Source organism: Aulonocara sp. 'chitande type north' Nkhata Bay, linkage group LG1 (genome assembly GCF_057382095.1).
Source record: "Aulonocara sp. 'chitande type north' Nkhata Bay isolate Kocher_YH1m ecotype deep benthic linkage group LG1, A_spYH_male_GT1.1, whole genome shotgun sequence".
Classification (NCBI taxonomy): Eukaryota; Metazoa; Chordata; class Actinopteri; order Cichliformes; family Cichlidae; genus Aulonocara; species Aulonocara sp. 'chitande type north' Nkhata Bay.
The window spans coordinates 35,531,240-35,548,564 of NC_141344.1; the positions used below are offsets into that span (position 1 = coordinate 35,531,240).

Sequence of the window (17,325 nt, forward strand, 5' to 3'; positions counted from 1 at the left end):
AACAAAGTATAAGTTTTCATTATGTGAATAACTTGGAAATCTTAGCTCAAACAGCTACAAAACCTGTTTTCCCAGCACGGGGACCTTGAGTTCTATAAGATAAAGCCATAAACATGTGTATCCGAGTCTTCTATCAAAAGTTACAGCTATTTATATGAAGTTGTACAAAAACGCTTTCTTTCGCCAAGACAGTGCGTTTCTCACTGTTACATGCATTTGAATGGGGAACTCGACCGAAACAAAGTATAGGTTTTCATTATGTGTATAACTTGGAAATCTTAGCTCAAACAGCTGCAAAACCTGTTTTCCCAGCACGGGGACCTTGAGTTCTATAAGACAAAGCCATAAACATGTTTGTCTGAGTCTTCTATCAAAAGTTACAGCTATTTATATGAAGTTGTACAAAAACGCTTTATTTCGCCAAGACAGTGCGTTTCTCACTGTTGCATGCATTTGAATGGGGAACTCGACCGAAACAAAGTATAGGTTTTCATTATGTGTATAACTTGGAAATCTTAGCTCAAACAGCTGCAAAACCTGTTTTCCCAGCACGGGGACCTTGAGTTCTATAAGATAAATCCATAAACATGTTTGTCTGAGTCTTCTATCAAAAGTTACAGCTATTTATATGAAGTTGTACAAAAACGCTTTCTTTCGCCAAGACAGTGCGTTTCTCACTGTTACATGCATTTGAATGGGGAACTCGACCGAAACAAAGTATAGGTTTTCATTATGTGTATAACTTGGACATCTTAGCTCAAACAGCTACAAAACCTGTTTTCCCAGCACGGGGACCTTGAGTTCTATAAGATAAAGCCATAAACATGTGTATCCGAGTCTTCTATCAAAAGTTACAGCTATTTATATGAAGTTGTACAAAAACGCTTTCTTTGGCCAAGACAGTGCGTTTCTCTCTGTTACATGCATTTGAATGGGGAACTCGACCGAAACAAAGTATAGGTTTTCATTATGTGTATAACTTGGAAATCTTAGCTCAAACAGCTGCAAAACCTGTTTTCCCAGCACGGGGACCTTGAGTTCTATAAGATAAAGCCATAAACATGTTTGTCTGAGTCTTCTATCAAAAGTTACAGCTATTTATATGAAGTTGTACAAAAACGCTTTCTTTCGCCAAGACAGTGCGTTTCTCACTGTTACATGCATTTGAATGGGGAACTCGACCGAAACAAAGTATAGGTTTTCATTATGTGTATAACTTGGAAATCTTAGCTCAAACAGCTGCAAAACCTGTTTTCCCAGCACGGGGACCTTGAGTTCTATAAGATAGAGCCATAAACATGTTTGTCTGAGTCTTCTATCAAAAGTTACAGCTATTTATATGAAGTTGTACAAAAACGCTTTCTTTCGCCAAGACAGTGCGTTTCTCACTGTTACATGCATTTGAATGGGGAACTCGACCGAAACAAAGTATAGGTTTTCATTATGTGTATAACTTGGAAATCTTAGCTCAAACAGCTGCAAAACCTGTTTTCCCAGCACGGGGACCTTGAGTTCTATAAGATAAAGCCATAAACATGTGTATCCGAGTCTTCTATCAAAAGTTACAGCTATTTATATGAAGTTGTACAAAAACGCTTTCTTTCGCCAAGACAGTGCGTTTCTCACTGTTACATGCATTTGAATGGGGAACTCGACCGAAACCAAGTATAGGTTTTCATTATGTGTATAATTTGGAAATCTTAGCTCAAACAGCTGCAAAACCTGTTTTCCCAGCACGGGGACCTTGAGTTCTATAAGATAAAGCCATAAACATGTGTATCCGAGTCTTCTATCAAAAGTTACAGCTATTTATATGAAGTTGTACAAAAACGCTTTCTTTCGCCAAGACAGTGCGTTTCTCACTGTTACATGCATTTGAATGGGGAACTCGACCGAAACAAAGTATAGGTTTTCATTATGTGTATAACTTGGAAATCTTAGCTCAAACAGCTGCAAATCCTGTTTTCCCAGCACGGGGACCTTGAGTTCTATAAGATAAATGTTTGTCTGAGTCTTCTATCAAAAGTTACAGCTATTTATATGAAGTTGTACAAAAACGCTTTCTTTCGCCAAGACAGTGCGTTTCTCACTGTTGCATGCATTTGAATGGGGAACTCGACCGAAACAAAGTATAGGTTTTCATTATGTGTATAACTTGGAAATCTTTGCTCAAACAGCTGCAAAACCTGTTTTCCCAGCACGGGGACCTTGAATTCTATAAGATAAATCCATAAACATGTTTGTCTGAGTCTTCTATCAAAAGTTACAGCTATTTATATGAAGTTGTACAAAAACGCTTTCTTTCGCCAAGACAGTGCGTTTCTCACTGTTACATGCATTTGAATGGGGAACTCGACCGAAACAAAGTATAGGTTTTCATTATGTGTATAACTTGGAAATCTTAGCTCAAACAGCTGCAAAACCTGTTCTGTTTTCCCAGCACGGGGACCTTGAGTTCTATAAGATAAAGCCATAAACATGTGTATCCGAGTCTTCTATCAAAAGTTACAGCTATTTATATGAAGTTGTACAAAAACGCTTTCTTTCGCCAAGACAGTGCGTTTCTCACTGTTACATGCATTTGAATGGGGAACTCGACTGAAACAAAGTATAGGTTTTCATTATGTGTATAACTTGGAAATCTTAGCTCATACAGCTGCAAAACCTGTTTTCCCAGCACGGGGACCTTGAGTTCTATAAGATAAATCCATAAACATGTGTATCCGACTCTTCTATCAAAAGTTACAGCTATTTATATGAAGTTGTACAAAAACGCTTTCTTTGGCCAAGACAGTGTGTTTCTCACTGTTACATGCATTTGAATGGGGAACTCGCCTGAAACAAAGTATAGGTTTTCATTATGTGAATAATTTTAAAATTTTAGCTCAAACGGCTGCAAAACCTGTTCTGTTTGCCCAGCACGGGGACCTTGAGTTCTATAAGATGAATCCATAAACATGTGTATCCGACTCTTCTATCAAAAGTTACAGCTATTTATATGAAGTTGTACAAAAACGCTTTATTTCGCCAAGACAGTGCGTTTCTCACTGTTACATGCATTTGAATGGGGAACTCACCGAAACAAAGTATAGGTTTTCATTATGTGTATAACTTGAAAATCTTAGCTCAAACAGCTGCAAAACCTGTTTTCCCAGCACAGGGACCTTGAGTTCTATAAGATAAAGCCATAAACATGTGTATCCGAGTCTTCTATCAAAAGTTACAGCTATTTATATGAAGTTGTACAAAAACGCTTTCTTTCGCCAAGACAGTGCGTTTCTCACTGTTACATGCATTTGAATGGGGAACTCGACCGAAACAAAGTATAGGTTTTCATTATGTGTATAACTTGGAAATCTTAGCTCAAACAGCTGCAAAACCTGTTTTCCCAGCACGGGGACCTTGAGTTCTATAAGATAAATGTTTGTCTGAGTCTTCTATCAAAAGTTACAGCTATTTATATGAAGTTGTACAAAAACGCTTTCTTTCGCCAAGACAGTGCGTTTCTCACTGTTGCATGCATTTGAATGCAGTTCTTGCACGAAACAAAGTATAGGTTTTCATTATGTGAATAACTCGAAAATCTTAGCTCAAACCTGTTTGCTCAACACAGGGATACTGAATATTATAAGATAAAGCCATAACTACGTAAATCTGAATCTTCTATCAAAAGTTACAGCTAACTTCATGAAGTTGTACAAAAAGGCTTTATTTTGCAAAGATAGTGCGTTTCTGACTATTACATGCGAGACATGTGTCTCTTTACTGTGTTTAAGACACTTTACAGGTCCCTCCCCTAATGAAGAGTAGTGAGCAGCTGATTGGACCATGGAACAGGTGACCACGTTCAAAAAGCCGCTCTGACAGCTCCAGAGGGGAGAGAGGGAGAGAGTGTGTGCAACGAGCGAGTAGCCTGACAGCCGTCGCGGTCCTGACCATGGTTTTCCTAGCCTGTGCTTATCTTGTGTATTTGTGTGAGGGTGAATTGTAAAAGCCGCTCCTAGTGCATTAGCTGAGAGCTTAGGCACTCGTGGGCTGAAGCGGAAGGGGTGAGCTGCCTTTTCTTTTGGAATAGTTTTCTCCTGTTTTCTTGGTCAGGGAGCGAGGGTTAGCTCTGTCATTTGTTTGTTCTTTTTCTTTCCTAGGGTTTAGTTAGTCTTTTCTGGTGGGTCTTAGTTGGTTTTGTTTATTATTTTGGCCTGGGCTCACCTTGGAGCTATGCTTCTTGTCCTTAAATAAAATCACATTTTTTTACTCACAACTGGTTTGGATGTTTGGCTTGGGAACCAGGGCGGGGATTTGTATCTCTCTCCTCCAACCTTATGTGCGTCCCTACACGCCTAGATTAGGGGCGTAACATAAATGGAGTTCTCACACGAAACAAAGTATAGCTTTTTATTTTGTGAATAACTTAAAAATCTTAGCTCACATAGCTTTAAACTGTTTGCTCAACGGGGATATTGAATTCTATAAGATAAAGCCATAAATACGTATATCTGAGTCTTCTATCAAAAGTTACAGCTGTCTTCATGAAGTTGTAAACCCTTTATTTCGCCGAGACAGTGCGTTTCTGACTTTTACATGCATTTGAATGGAGTTCTCGCACGAAACAAAGTATAGGCTTTCATTTTCATTTTTTTCAATAACTGGAAGCTCTTGGCTCAAACAGCTGCAAAACCTGTTTCCCCAGCACGGAGATGCTGAATTGTATAAGGCAAAGCCATAAACATGTTTGTCTGAGCCTTCTATCAAAAGTTACAGGTAACTTCATGAAGCTGTACAAAAACACTTTATTTCGCCGAGACCGTGCGTTTCTGACTATTACATGCATTTGAATGGAGTTCTCGCACGAAACAAAGTATAGGTTTTCATCTTGTGAATAACTTGAAAATCTTAGCTCACATAGCTTTAAAACTGTTTGCTCAACACGGGGATATTGAATTCGATAAGATAAAGCCATAAATACGCATATCTGAGTCTCCTATCAAAAGTTAGAGCTGTCTTCATGAAGTTGTAAACGCTTTATTTCGCCAAGACAGTGCGTTTCTGACTATTACATGCATTTGAATGGAGTTGTCGCACGAAACAAAGTATAGGTATTCATTTTGTGAATAACTTGAAAATCTTAGATCAAACAGCTGAAAAACCTGTTTGCTCAACACGGGGATATCGAACTTTATAAGATAAAGCCATAAATATGTTTATATGCGTCTTCTATCAAAAGTTACAGCCGTCTTGAATGAAAGCATTATAGCAGCTTACCTCAATCATGTGGTAGAACAGACACATGGGCCACCTACGTGTCCTTCTACGGCAGGAGTAGTTGCCACAAACCTGCAAAACAAAAAGAAATGATCAGGTGACATGAACAGATTTATACAGCCATAAGCAAGAGATTCTTCCTGCCTGTGGGCGTCAAACTGGACCCCCCCCCCCCCCCCCCCCTCCTTACTGTAACTATCAAAACTATCATAGTCTAAAACTATCATCTCATATCAAAACTATTATAATCACATTATCTGACTTTATCAGTTATAACAATGAGAAACGGTAAACAATTTGGCAAATAAATTACTTATAATTGTGCTTACCTGGTCCAAATGATCCACAGTCCCTTTGCATTTGTTATAATCCAGGATGATGTGGGGCTTTCTCTTCCCAGAGTCCTGGACTTGTAGCTCACGGTGCCTGGTGCTCAATAAGACAACCTTTTTTCTTTGCTTGGGGATGTAGGAAACCACAGCCTTGCCCCCCCCTGTAGCGACCTGGACGGGAGAGACGATCATCGAATCTTACTGCCCGATTAATTTGCTCAAATCTTTTTTTTTTTTTGACATGGTAGCATGAAACAGAAGAGCCCTGTCTCCCCATTTCACAGGCTTGTTGTCGTTTCATGTTGAGACCTGTACAGGCCAGCCAGCATCACAAGCCCCATGTAAGCCTGCAACTCCTCATCTATGTCCTTCCAGTCTTTTACTGACCTGTTGCCCCTGCAGGTTGGTGAAATGCAGGATTAGCTGCATAATGTCCTCTGCAAAAAAAAGATGGAAAGTGCTCACAGGGCTGCTGATCCTATACGAATTGCATAATGGGTTGGTCCTGGGGTTAAAATGGGGGGAGGAAAAAATGGCAGGACCTCTTCGTGTGTGGGTTGCCACATGATTTCTCCATTTTTAGATCTCCACTGGCCATCCTCCAGTCTTGTCTCTTCCTCCTGCTCTTCTTCCTCCTTCTCCTTCTCCTCCTCCGCACATGAGCTGCAAAGCTCCTCGGTGCCTGGCAAAAATTCTTCTTCGCTGTCAGAAGTATCTCCACTGCTTGTGGAGAGTGCAAAACTGCAGCAACAGCCTCCTCTAAACTGAGTGCACGCTTCATTGTGTCTGTGCAGAAATGACCACTCAGACCAGGCTGCAAAGTATTCTCATAGACTTCAAAGGTGCACCTGAATAAACATGCTATACCATACATCCAATAAGAGAGAGGAGGCACACTCTTGATCAAGAAAAAACATAAGCGCACGCCTTTGATCTCTCCTCCCCCCCCTCTCTCTCTTTCTCTCTCTCTCTCTCTCTCTCTCTCTCTCTCTCACACACACACATGCACATGCACATACATACATACACAATACCATTTTATGGTGGTTAGCTGTTTTATTGTCATGCATTTTACAAGGTAAGATAACTATGTCCTGCATTCAAAACCACTGAAAATGTCTATGGTGGTGCTGTGCCTAATATTGTGCTGGTGTATGCTGGGTAATCGCACAGCTAGCGACTGGGTGACTTTATTCACCCGCTTTGGCTGTTATCAGTCCATATCCCCTAGATATGGACCATCTCCTGCTAGATTGTTCAGAAGGTTGTTATCATCCATCCAGATGGAGGATCACTAACAGGAGCGTGGGAAGACTCCAGAATCCACTCTGGCTGCAATCCGGTGGATACAGCAGTGTGTACAGGTAAGACCGTTTAAACGGACAGCATTTATAGAATGACTATTAAAAGTCAGACCAGCGAGTGTCAATAATGTTAATGTGGTTATGTTAGTAATACACCGAGTGCTAATATAACAGCTTTAAGATGCATTTGTAGATGTTATTACGTGTTTTACCGTCTTTATGGTGCTAGCTTAAAGTTACGGTGTAAACGTTAGCTTATATTGGAATAAAGCTGTTACTGTTTAAACGATGTTAGCACAGAAATATTAGCTTCTGTCATGACTGACGAAGTTACTAGTTAATAAAGTTTCCAGTAAAGTGTTTAATCGCAGCCACAGACTGACAGCAAATATCTCGATTAGCTTCAGTGCATCTGTAATAAATATGTGCAAGTTTCAGTGCTTCGTTTAAACTGTATGATACTTATACTGACCCAGGGTCAGTGTAAAATACAATCCTAGCTGTGTGAACAAAGCCTGGCTCCTTTAATCCTGCATGAAAAACCTCAGGATGCAGGCTATTATTACTCTTTCCTGCTGGCACACCTGTCACACCTGAGAGTCAGCTAGAAACTTACAGTGACGTGGACATCATGCAAAGACTGCCAGACTCTGACTCAAGTTAACACTAAACTTTAAACGGTACCTCTGTGTCTCTGTGTGCTGAACATTTAGGATTTAGTCAGGCTGCATCTGTGTTAGTCCTCTGACAGACTGGTGACCTGTCCAGGTGTGCTCTACTTATGACTACTGGGACAGGCTCTAGCTCCTGTAATAGAAATTTTATGTTATTCTCATTTAAGTGCTTATGCATATGCTTAGTTGTGACACTGTTATAGACTGTTCAATGAAAGTTTCTAAAACTAGATGAACTTACTTCAGCAGTTTGAGAAAACAACTCCCTTTACAGGTGCTGATAACGTCAAGGGCACAAAACAGCATAACCATTGATCCGTTAGGTTTCATAGCGAGACACGTGAAGTGGCAGAGCTGACATGACTGAACTGTGATGTTTGATGTGTGTTTGCTCTCCTGTGCACAGTAATAAATAGCATGATCACAGCTCTTTCTGTGTTGCAGACTTTATTTAAAAAATTCCATGACATCTACTATAACTGAACCAACCTGGTGCTCTTCATTTATGGAGGCTGTTGAGTCTGAATGTTGGATGTTGTGTATCTCGTGTTCTCTGGGCTTTGTTGTCCTCAGTCTTTTTGCAGGATCAGAAAACAAAACCGGGAGGCGCGTAAATGTTTCTTCTCCATGATTTTTCTTCAAATGTTTCTTCTGGATGATGATATGACCGTGACACGGGATGCCACCTTTGGTCTTGTGACGAAGCAAAGCTCAGGAAGAAGTGTGATTAAATGGTACCCACATGTTGAGAAGGATGTACAGGGCACCTGCAGCCAAATCCAAGCTTCAGCTTAGTTGTAGTTGCAGAATGCTATAGGACTGAGACATCTAAGGCATCAAATGTTTGATTAAACGGATGAAAAAGAGAAGTTTTTTCCCTATAATTATCACTTCTTAAAATCTGTAGCAACTTCAAGTCTGTCAGCATGCTGAGCATGCTCAGAATGTGACAATATATTTTTGTTCAATATTTAATTTCTTTCAGTTGCAATTGTTAAATGAAAAAATATATATTCTTATAATTTAGCAAATGAATTTATCAAAAAAAAAAAAGATACATATATCTGTATTAGTTTTAGTAAATTAATTTGACACCTGTATTGAAAATACCATATTGTATTCATACAGAATCAGTATGGTATCATTGTTTGTCTGTTCACTGATTGTTGAAGCTAAGAGCTACTTTGATCTGTTTAGATCTAAAGTATCCAAAGTTGAGTTCTAATGTTTCTTCACCCCTGTGTGTGTGATATGTGATTTCCTACATGCTGGCAGAGCAGAGCAGCAGTTTGTGCTCACAGATGGTGACGGTGTGGAGAGACGGTGGTATTTCCTCAGAAGAACCAGCAGAGTCACAAAGGACACCAGTCCATCTCACCACCTTGACTTGCTGACTGATGTTCGTCTGCACTGCACAGAGGAAATCAACTGACCGAGGTTTGTCCAGTGACGTGTTATGAAATGTATATTTGTTTTATGCTTACAGATATGTTTTTCTTGACAGAGGCTCTGCAGAGGTTAGACAAAGCAGAGAAAACATGTGCTTTACATTTTACTGTGATTTATTGAGATATTTGTTGCCTGATGTTCAGCAGGAATGGAGAAATAGAATCAAAGGGAGATGTTTTTCCTGTTTTTGTAATGATGTAAGTAAATCTTCAATATTATTTATTTGCTTGGTTATATTAGGAGCGTTTCTGAGTGAGGGGGAGAGGAGTCATCATCCAGGTAAAGTGACGTGGATCAGTGGATACACTTGTCTCCCCTTTAAAGGAGACGATCCAAGTCATCCTTAAATGTTAGCGCTTTCAAATACACAAACATTTTTAAAGGACAAAAATGAACATCCAACTTTGACTGTAATACAAAATAAATCTTTGCATGTGTGTTTTCAAACTCTCAGATGGGCAGTATATCAGTCTTGGACTGTCTAACCTGCCGGAGCAGCACTGAATGACCACCGCACGAGCATGTTCCTGCAACATTCAGCATCTGATCCTTCATCTGTGTGCTTCTGCTTTTGGTAAGTAGAGTTACCCAACTCCAGTAACTCTAAACACATGCCATCCATTTCTAACGGCCTGGTTACTTCCTGTCAGTCACTTTAGAAACCATGTGGTCACCTGACCTAACACTGTTTCTTCTTCTTCCCCTTAATGTTGAAGTGTCAAATGTCAAACAGCTGGAGAGGAAACTACACCAGTGTACTGGGATGTTTCAGCAACACGTGCCAGATGCTGTTCCTTCATGGTGACATCACCAGAGACAGTCCCGCCCACCTCAGGACCCATTGATTATGATGATCTGATCCATCAAACCCCCAGCAGGTGAACTTTATTCATGACATAACACCGCAACAATGTAAAAAATTAAACAGCAACAGTCTAAATGTAAAGTGCATTCTAAAGTCCTCTTCAATAAATTGTATGCAAAGAGTCATTCAGGTCACTACAGAACCCAGAGTCTTCATCATTAAATCTCTGGTTGCTTCATTTTTTCTATCCTATATCAGATATTTTAAAGGTTAGCTTAGGTAAAGTTCCATTCTCATGGTGAGGCAAAGTGCTTTATGTGTGTGTGTGTGCGCGTGTCATGAACGGCTATAAAAGGCCTATAATTAAAGAACAAAGCGGGGTTTGAGTTCGAGTTGCGGCAGACTGTCACTACTTGTAAATGGAACGCAGCCTTCCTACGGCGGACAGCTAATAACAGGAATCGGACGCGGTCCAGCCAAGTCCACAGCAACCACCATAGCAACCGCCTAGCATGACCTTAAAAACATATTCTGTCTTCATAACTATCAAAATCGTGAAATGATTTGCAAAGTGTGAAAGTGTTACAGCTGCAGAGAGCTATGGCGGTATCTATGGAAGCTGTTTACATAGCTAATAATATACGATGTAACCATGGAGACAGTCAGTCACTTGAGCTAGCGGTGCATGTTTACTACAGTGAATAAGGTGATTGAGTGCACAGCGTCCACACTCTGCAGGGGGTAAAGACATTACTTCAATATTGTTTTATATTGATATATATTAGCCTTCTGTTGACCATCACCTCAGGTTCACCATTACAGTTTCAGATTACAGATGCACACTGTCTAAACACATTCAAAAACTCATGTCTCAGAAATAAGCACAGCTGTTCATGTTTGTCATTAGAGTTTTATTTGTAAGAAAATTATGAACTTCATATTGTGCATTAAATAAAAGAACATTTCACAACTCTGAGTCAACAGAAACAGGTAACAGAAATGTCTCTAATGTGTACAGTGTAGTGTAAGCATTAAAAGATCATAAAGGAAAAACTAACATTTATGTGAAACTAATTGTAATAAAAAATGAGCAGGTGCTTTATAGATTTAAAAGAAAGAATCTGAAAACAACACTTTTTTGGTCTAAGTGATCAAAGTAGAAAACAGAACTGATGTTCAAGAACAAACCGTAGCTGCACTAATATTACACATCTCGATCGTTGTACTGAACAGACATTGTTGCTTTTAAAACCACATGCAGTGTGTGACCATGACTGTTCACTGAGACCATGAACGCCACTTCGCTGAAGCATTCTTCTTCTTCTTCTTGCCATTAAATTGGAAGCAGAAGCAGCACGAGCTGATTTGATCTACTGAAAGGAAAAAGCAGAACATCTGAGTTGAAACCAGTCAGCTGAAATCATTAAGACAGGAACAAATTCAATGCAGTGTCTCAAGTGGCTTAGCCTGTTACAACTGTTGATACAAGCTAAATACGGTTAACACACAGTGTCAGGGAGCTCCAGTGTGGGAACTAGTGGCTTTAGGTTTGTAGTCATTTAACTTTCATCCATTCATTCATTTAATTCAGGAGGAAGAAATGCCAGGTTGGTGCAGGCTGGTTACATGCATTTGGTCCCATGCTGTCTTTAATTAAATGACTTGGTTCATTTTATGGCTGGGCTTTATGTGGGGTTATATCATGTTATTTGGGCAGGAGTACCTGTCCCCTGTTAGACTTAGAAAGTTTCTCCATAAGTAGAGTTTCTAACTCTTCTAGCACATCTGTGGCTGACAGCTTTTTGGTGGCTCTTTTTACCCCACACTGGTTGTGAGTGTGTAAATAGCCCCACTAGTTATTTTGGGTTGCAGTTAACTAGGGAGGAAGGGGTGGGTATGCCATGATTAGGTGAATAACAATTATATGTGATACATAAATTTCACAATGCATGCATATATCTCTATCAATTAAACCTGGCCTGAGGGCTGCCATTTTTTACATTCAGTTATTTCTCTTAGAAATGTTGGAACTAAATAATGAATGTGTTACAGTTAAAGTGAAACACTGGTCAGTGTAAATGGCTCATTGGGACACAGAAACCTTTAAATTAAACCTGATATCTAGTGTCAAACAATATCAAAGCTGTAAAAGATGTTTACATTCAGAATTTATAAAACTATGATTGTAAATAAATTCAAACAAGTGAGCTTTTCTCTTTGTGCTGAATATCAACACTGTGGTTTCTTAGACTGTAAGCTTTACTTTAGTGCAACCAGTTGCAGAAGCTGCCACTCCAAATGTCTTTTGATAACAAGAAAAAAATACCTTTTCAGTACACGGCCTGAAGTTCTTCTCCGACATCTTCTGCAATCGGCTTTGTCTGCTGGTTTGAAGACAATAAACCACAAAAAAGATGATTTAGTCACTTTGTCTGCGTCATGCAGCTCGAATGTGTCGTGTAACAATGTTGAATAGCCGTCGTTATCCCTCTGCTTTGAGCCTTTTATCAAAAGTTACAGCTAACTTCATGAAGTTGTACAAAAAGGCTTCATTTCGCCGAGACAGTGCGTTTCTGACTATTACATGCATTTGAATGGAGTTCTTGCACGAAACAAAGTATAAGTTTTCATTATGTGAATAACTTGTATTTTACACTGACCCTGGGTCAGTATCAACTTCATGAAGACAGCTGTAACTTTTGATAGAGGACTCACACACACACATATTTATGGCTTTGCCTTATAGAATTCAGCATCTCCGTGCTGAGGAAATAGGTTTTGCAGCTGTTTGAGCTAAGATTTTCAAGTTATTCACAAATTGAAAACCTATACTTTGTGTCGGTCGAGTTCTCCATTCAAATACATGTAATAGCGAGAAACGCACTAACGTGGTGAAATAAAGCGTTTTTCCATAAACTTCATAAAGACAGCTGTAAATTTTGAGAGAAGACTCACACACACATTGGGGGGATATTGAAGTCTATAAGATAAAGCCATGAATATCTTTGTCTGAGTCTTCTATCAAAAGTTACAGCAAGCTCTATGAAGTTGATGAGAAACGCTTTACTTCGCCAAGACAGTGCGTTTCTCACTGTTACATGCATTTGAATTTAGTTCTTGCCCGACACAAAGTATAGGTTTTAATTTGTGAATAACTTGAAAATCTTAGCTCAAACAGCTGCAAAACCTATTTCCTGAGCACTGAGATGCTGAATTCTATAAGGCAAAGCCATAAATATGTGTGTGTGATTCTTCTATCAACAGTTACAGCTGTCTTCTTGAAGTTGATACTGACCCAGGGTCAGTGTAAAATACAATCCTAGCTGTGTGAACAAAGCTTGGCTCCTTTAATCCTGCATGACAAACCTCAGGATGCAGGTTATTATTACTCTTTCCTGCTGGCACACCTGAGAGTCAGCTAGAAACTTACAGTGACGTGGACATCATGCAAAGACTGCCAGACTCTGTAATACTGTGAATGATCAGTGACTCAAGTTAACACTAAACTTTAAACAGTACCTCTGTGTCTCTGTGTGCTGAACATTTAGGATTGAGTCTGCATTGACTTTATTTATTGAGACTTTAATGTGCTAAAAGCAGGTTGAAGACAGCTCAGAAACATTTGAAGATTAAAATTTAGCATTATGGCTGCTGGTGGTTTGTAAAGCCTATACTCAGCTGTAGTTTTTGTTACTAATTTATGTTTGTTGTTGTTTAACACAGATTTCAGAAGAGCAAATATGCTTAATAGTTTAACTAGATTTCATTTGTCAGTGTGGGACTGCTGAGTCACCTGAAGAACTCATTTCATTCATTCTCCACATGATGTTCATATACAGAAATGTTTCACAGGAACTGGTTCCTCCCAAACTGTGAACTAGTGTGTTTCCATAGATTATCTCTGTATGAATGTACTTTTAAATGAAGGCAAGTGTTTGTCCTTTTTTGTTCCTCAGTTACAGTACGTGATATCTTGATATCAGGCGGTCAACACTGGGGGAAGACAAGAAGCAGACGTACTTCCAAGAGGGAGCTGCAGTGAGGACACAGCCAGGTCACTGAGGTCAGAGGTCAGAATCTGAAACAGCTCAGGTTTATATTTTAGGGGTTATAAAAAATCAAAATGTATTTATGAAGAAACCTTTAAATAATAGTCATAATTATGATTATTATAAGAAATATCAAACATTTAAGTGGATTTTCTGTTACACATATTGTATTAGCCCTGCAATAAACTGGCAGCCTGTCTTTGTCCTGTATCAGCTGGGATAGGCTTCATCCTCCCGCAACCCTGAATTGGATACATTGTATTCCAATTATGTAATCTGATCATTTACAAACTCAAGGTATCTAATCAAAATGTAAGTAATAATTATAAAATGGGAAAGCAGAAATAAGTGTGACATAAATGTAAATGTGTTAGCTGACATAGAGGACAGCTACATGTAGTCTGAAAAACCTTTGTTGTCAAGTTTGCAGGTATATCAGCACGAGACATTCTTACATAGAAGAGTCTGTTAAAGTCTCTAACTCAGCGAAGCATTATTGGTCCCGTCTGTTTGGATAAATATAGTAAGTTGATGTTTGTCCATTTATTGACACATTTTCTTAAGTGCTTATCCAGTTCAGGATCACAGTGGAGCTGCAGCTGGATATGTTCATTAAATAAACCTTACAAAAGTTAACAATAAACCTGCATCCATGTACGTTGTTGTCCACAGGATAAGAAAATCAAACTGGAACACTGTGGAACATGTTAATAAATGTTTGTGTGTTTATGCCTGTGTCTTTCACAGGAGGCACTGGAAGGTTTCCCTAATAGTTCCTGGTGAATCAAAGCAGAACCATAAAGGTTGCTGGATTGCATGATGGCCTTACCCCTGAGCAGTCATCCTGTTAAAGGAGGAACCAGTTAGAAACTGTTTTCAAAGTAGCTGAGCAGATTTCATCTCAAGTAAGCGATTAACTGTTTGTTCATCTGTTCTGCCACTTAAAGAGCATTTAAGGACGTCTTTTGAGTGTCCAGCTGAATTAATTCTACTGGCTCTCATGGTCATTTGTTATTATAGACATATTTTTCATGTTCATCCAGCTATTTAGTAAATTCTATCTATTTAGTAATATCCGTCAGCTATAAAATGTAATATAAATATAAAAAATATCTAAATATCTCCTGCACTTTATATTTTAATGATGTAAGTCTGTTATCGTGTTACATTAGCATTCCTCACATATCAATGAGATGCTGTACAGTACAATCCTACTGACGCAGCAGAGGGATAACGACGGCTATTCAACATTGTTACACAACACATTCGAGCTGCATGACGCAGACAAAGTGACTAAATCATCTTTTTTATGGTTTATTGTCTTCAAACCAGCAGACAAAGCCGATTGCAGAAGATTTCGGAGAAGAACTTCAGGCCATGTACTGAAAAGGTATTTTTTTCTTGTTATCAAAAGACATTTGGAGTGGCAGCTTCTGCAACTGGTTGCACTAAAGTAAAGCTTACAGTCTAAGAAACCACAGTGTTGATATTCAGCACAAAGAGAAAAGCTCACTTGTTTGAATTTATTTACAATCATAGTTTTATAAATTCTGAATGTAAACATCTTTTACAGCTTTGATATTGTTTGACACTAGATATCAGGTTTAATTTAAAGGTTTCTGTGTCCCAATGAGCCATTTACACTGACCAGTGTTTCACTTTAACTGTAACACATTCATTATTTAGTTCCAACATTTCTAAGAGAAATAACTGAATGTAAAAAATGGCAGCCCTCAGGCCAGGTTTAATTGATAGAGATATATGCATGCATTGTGAAATTTATGTATCACATATAATTGTTATTCACCTAATCATGGCATACCCACCCCTTCCTCCCTAGTTAACTGCAACCCAAAATAACTAGTGGGGCTATTTACACACTCACAACCAGTGTGGGGTAAAAAGAGCCACCAAAAAGCTGTCAGCCACAGATGTGCTAGAAGAGTTAGAAACTCTACTTATGGAGAAACTTTCTAAGTCTAACAGGGGACAGGTACTCCTGCCCAAATAACATGATATAACCCCACATACAGCCCAGCCATAAAATGAACCAAGTCATTTAATTAAAGACAGCATGGGACCAAATGCATGTAACCAGCCTGCACCAACCTGGCATTTCTTCCTCCTGAATTAAATGAATGAATGGATGAAAGTTAAATGACTACAAACCTAAAGCCACTAGTTCCCACACTGGAGCTCCCTGACACTGTGTGTTAACCGTATTTAGCTTGTATCAACAGTTGTAACAGGCTAAGCCACTTGAGACACTGCATTGAATTTGTTCCTGTCTTAATGATTTCAGCTGACTGGTTTCAACTCAGATGTTCTGCTTTTTCCTTTCAGTAGATCAAATCAGCTCGTGCTGCTTCTGCTTCCAATTTAATGGCAAGAAGAAGAAGAAGAATGCTTCAGCGAAGTGGCGTTCATGGTCTCAGTGAACAGTCATGGTCACACACTGCATGTGGTTTTAAAAGCAACAATGTCTGTTCAGTACAACGATCGAGATGTGTAATATTAGTGCAGCTACGGTTTGTTCTTGAACATCAGTTCTGTTTTCTACTTTGATCACTTAGACCAAAAAAGTGTTGTTTTCAGATTCTTTCTTTTAAATCTATAAAGCACCTGCTCATTTTTTATTACAATTAGTTTCACATAAATGTTAGTTTTTCCTTTATGATCTTTTAATGCTTACACTACACTGTACACATTAGAGACATTTCTGTTACCTGTTTCTGTTGACTCAGAGTTGTGAAATGTTCTTTTATTTAATGCACAATATGAAGTTCATAATTTTCTTACAAATAAAACTCTAATGACAAACATGAACAGCTGTGCTTATTTCTGAGACATGAGTTTTTGAATGTGTTTAGACAGTGTGCATCTGTAATCTGAAACTGTAATGGTGAACCTGAGGTGATGGTCAACAGAAGGCTAATATATATCAATATAAAACAATATTGAAGTAATGTCTTTACCCCCTGCAGAGTGTGGACGCTGTGCACTCAATCACCTTATTCACTGTAGTAAACATGCACCGCTAGCTCAAGTGACTGACTGTCTCCATGGTTACATCGTATATTATTAGCTATGTAAACAGCTTCCATAGATACCGCCATAGCTCTCTGCAGCTGTAACACTTTCACACTTTGCAAATCATTTCACGATTTTGATAGTTATGAAGACAGAATATGTTTTTAAGGTCATGCTAGGCGGTTGCTATGGTGGTTGCTGTGGACTTGGCTGGACCGCGTCCGATTCCTGTTATTAGCTGTCCGCCGTAGGAAGGCTGCGTTCCATTTACAAGTAGTGACAGTCTGCCGCAACTCGAACTCAAACCCCGCTTTGTTCTTTAATTATAGGCCTTTTATAGCCGTTCATGACACGCGCACACACACACATAAAGCACTTTGCCTCACCATGAGAATGGAACTTTACCTAAGATAACCTTTA

The 17,325-nt window shown here is 39.1% G+C and overlaps 1 long non-coding RNA gene across 10 annotated transcripts; it reads left to right on the forward strand.

The window, feature by feature from the left end:
* Window positions 1–6,606: 6,606 nt before the first annotated feature.
* On the forward strand, window positions 6,607–16,793 carry LOC147339443 (uncharacterized). 10 transcript variants are annotated; one of them, XR_015129516.1, is made up of 9 exons: window positions 6,607–6,672; window positions 6,878–9,009; window positions 9,262–9,370; window positions 9,476–9,595; window positions 9,738–9,899; window positions 13,783–14,398; window positions 14,623–14,780; window positions 15,208–15,265; window positions 16,219–16,791. It is a non-coding gene; the product is annotated as an uncharacterized LOC147339443 (long non-coding RNA). The 10 variants fall into 10 exon arrangements; XR_015129540.1 differs by lacking the exon at window positions 6,607–6,672 and having other exon boundaries at window positions 6,701–6,958; window positions 8,146–9,009; window positions 16,219–16,793; XR_015129564.1 differs by lacking the exon at window positions 6,607–6,672 and having other exon boundaries at window positions 6,711–8,306; window positions 8,853–9,009; window positions 16,219–16,789.
* Window positions 16,794–17,325: the final 532 nt, after the last annotated feature.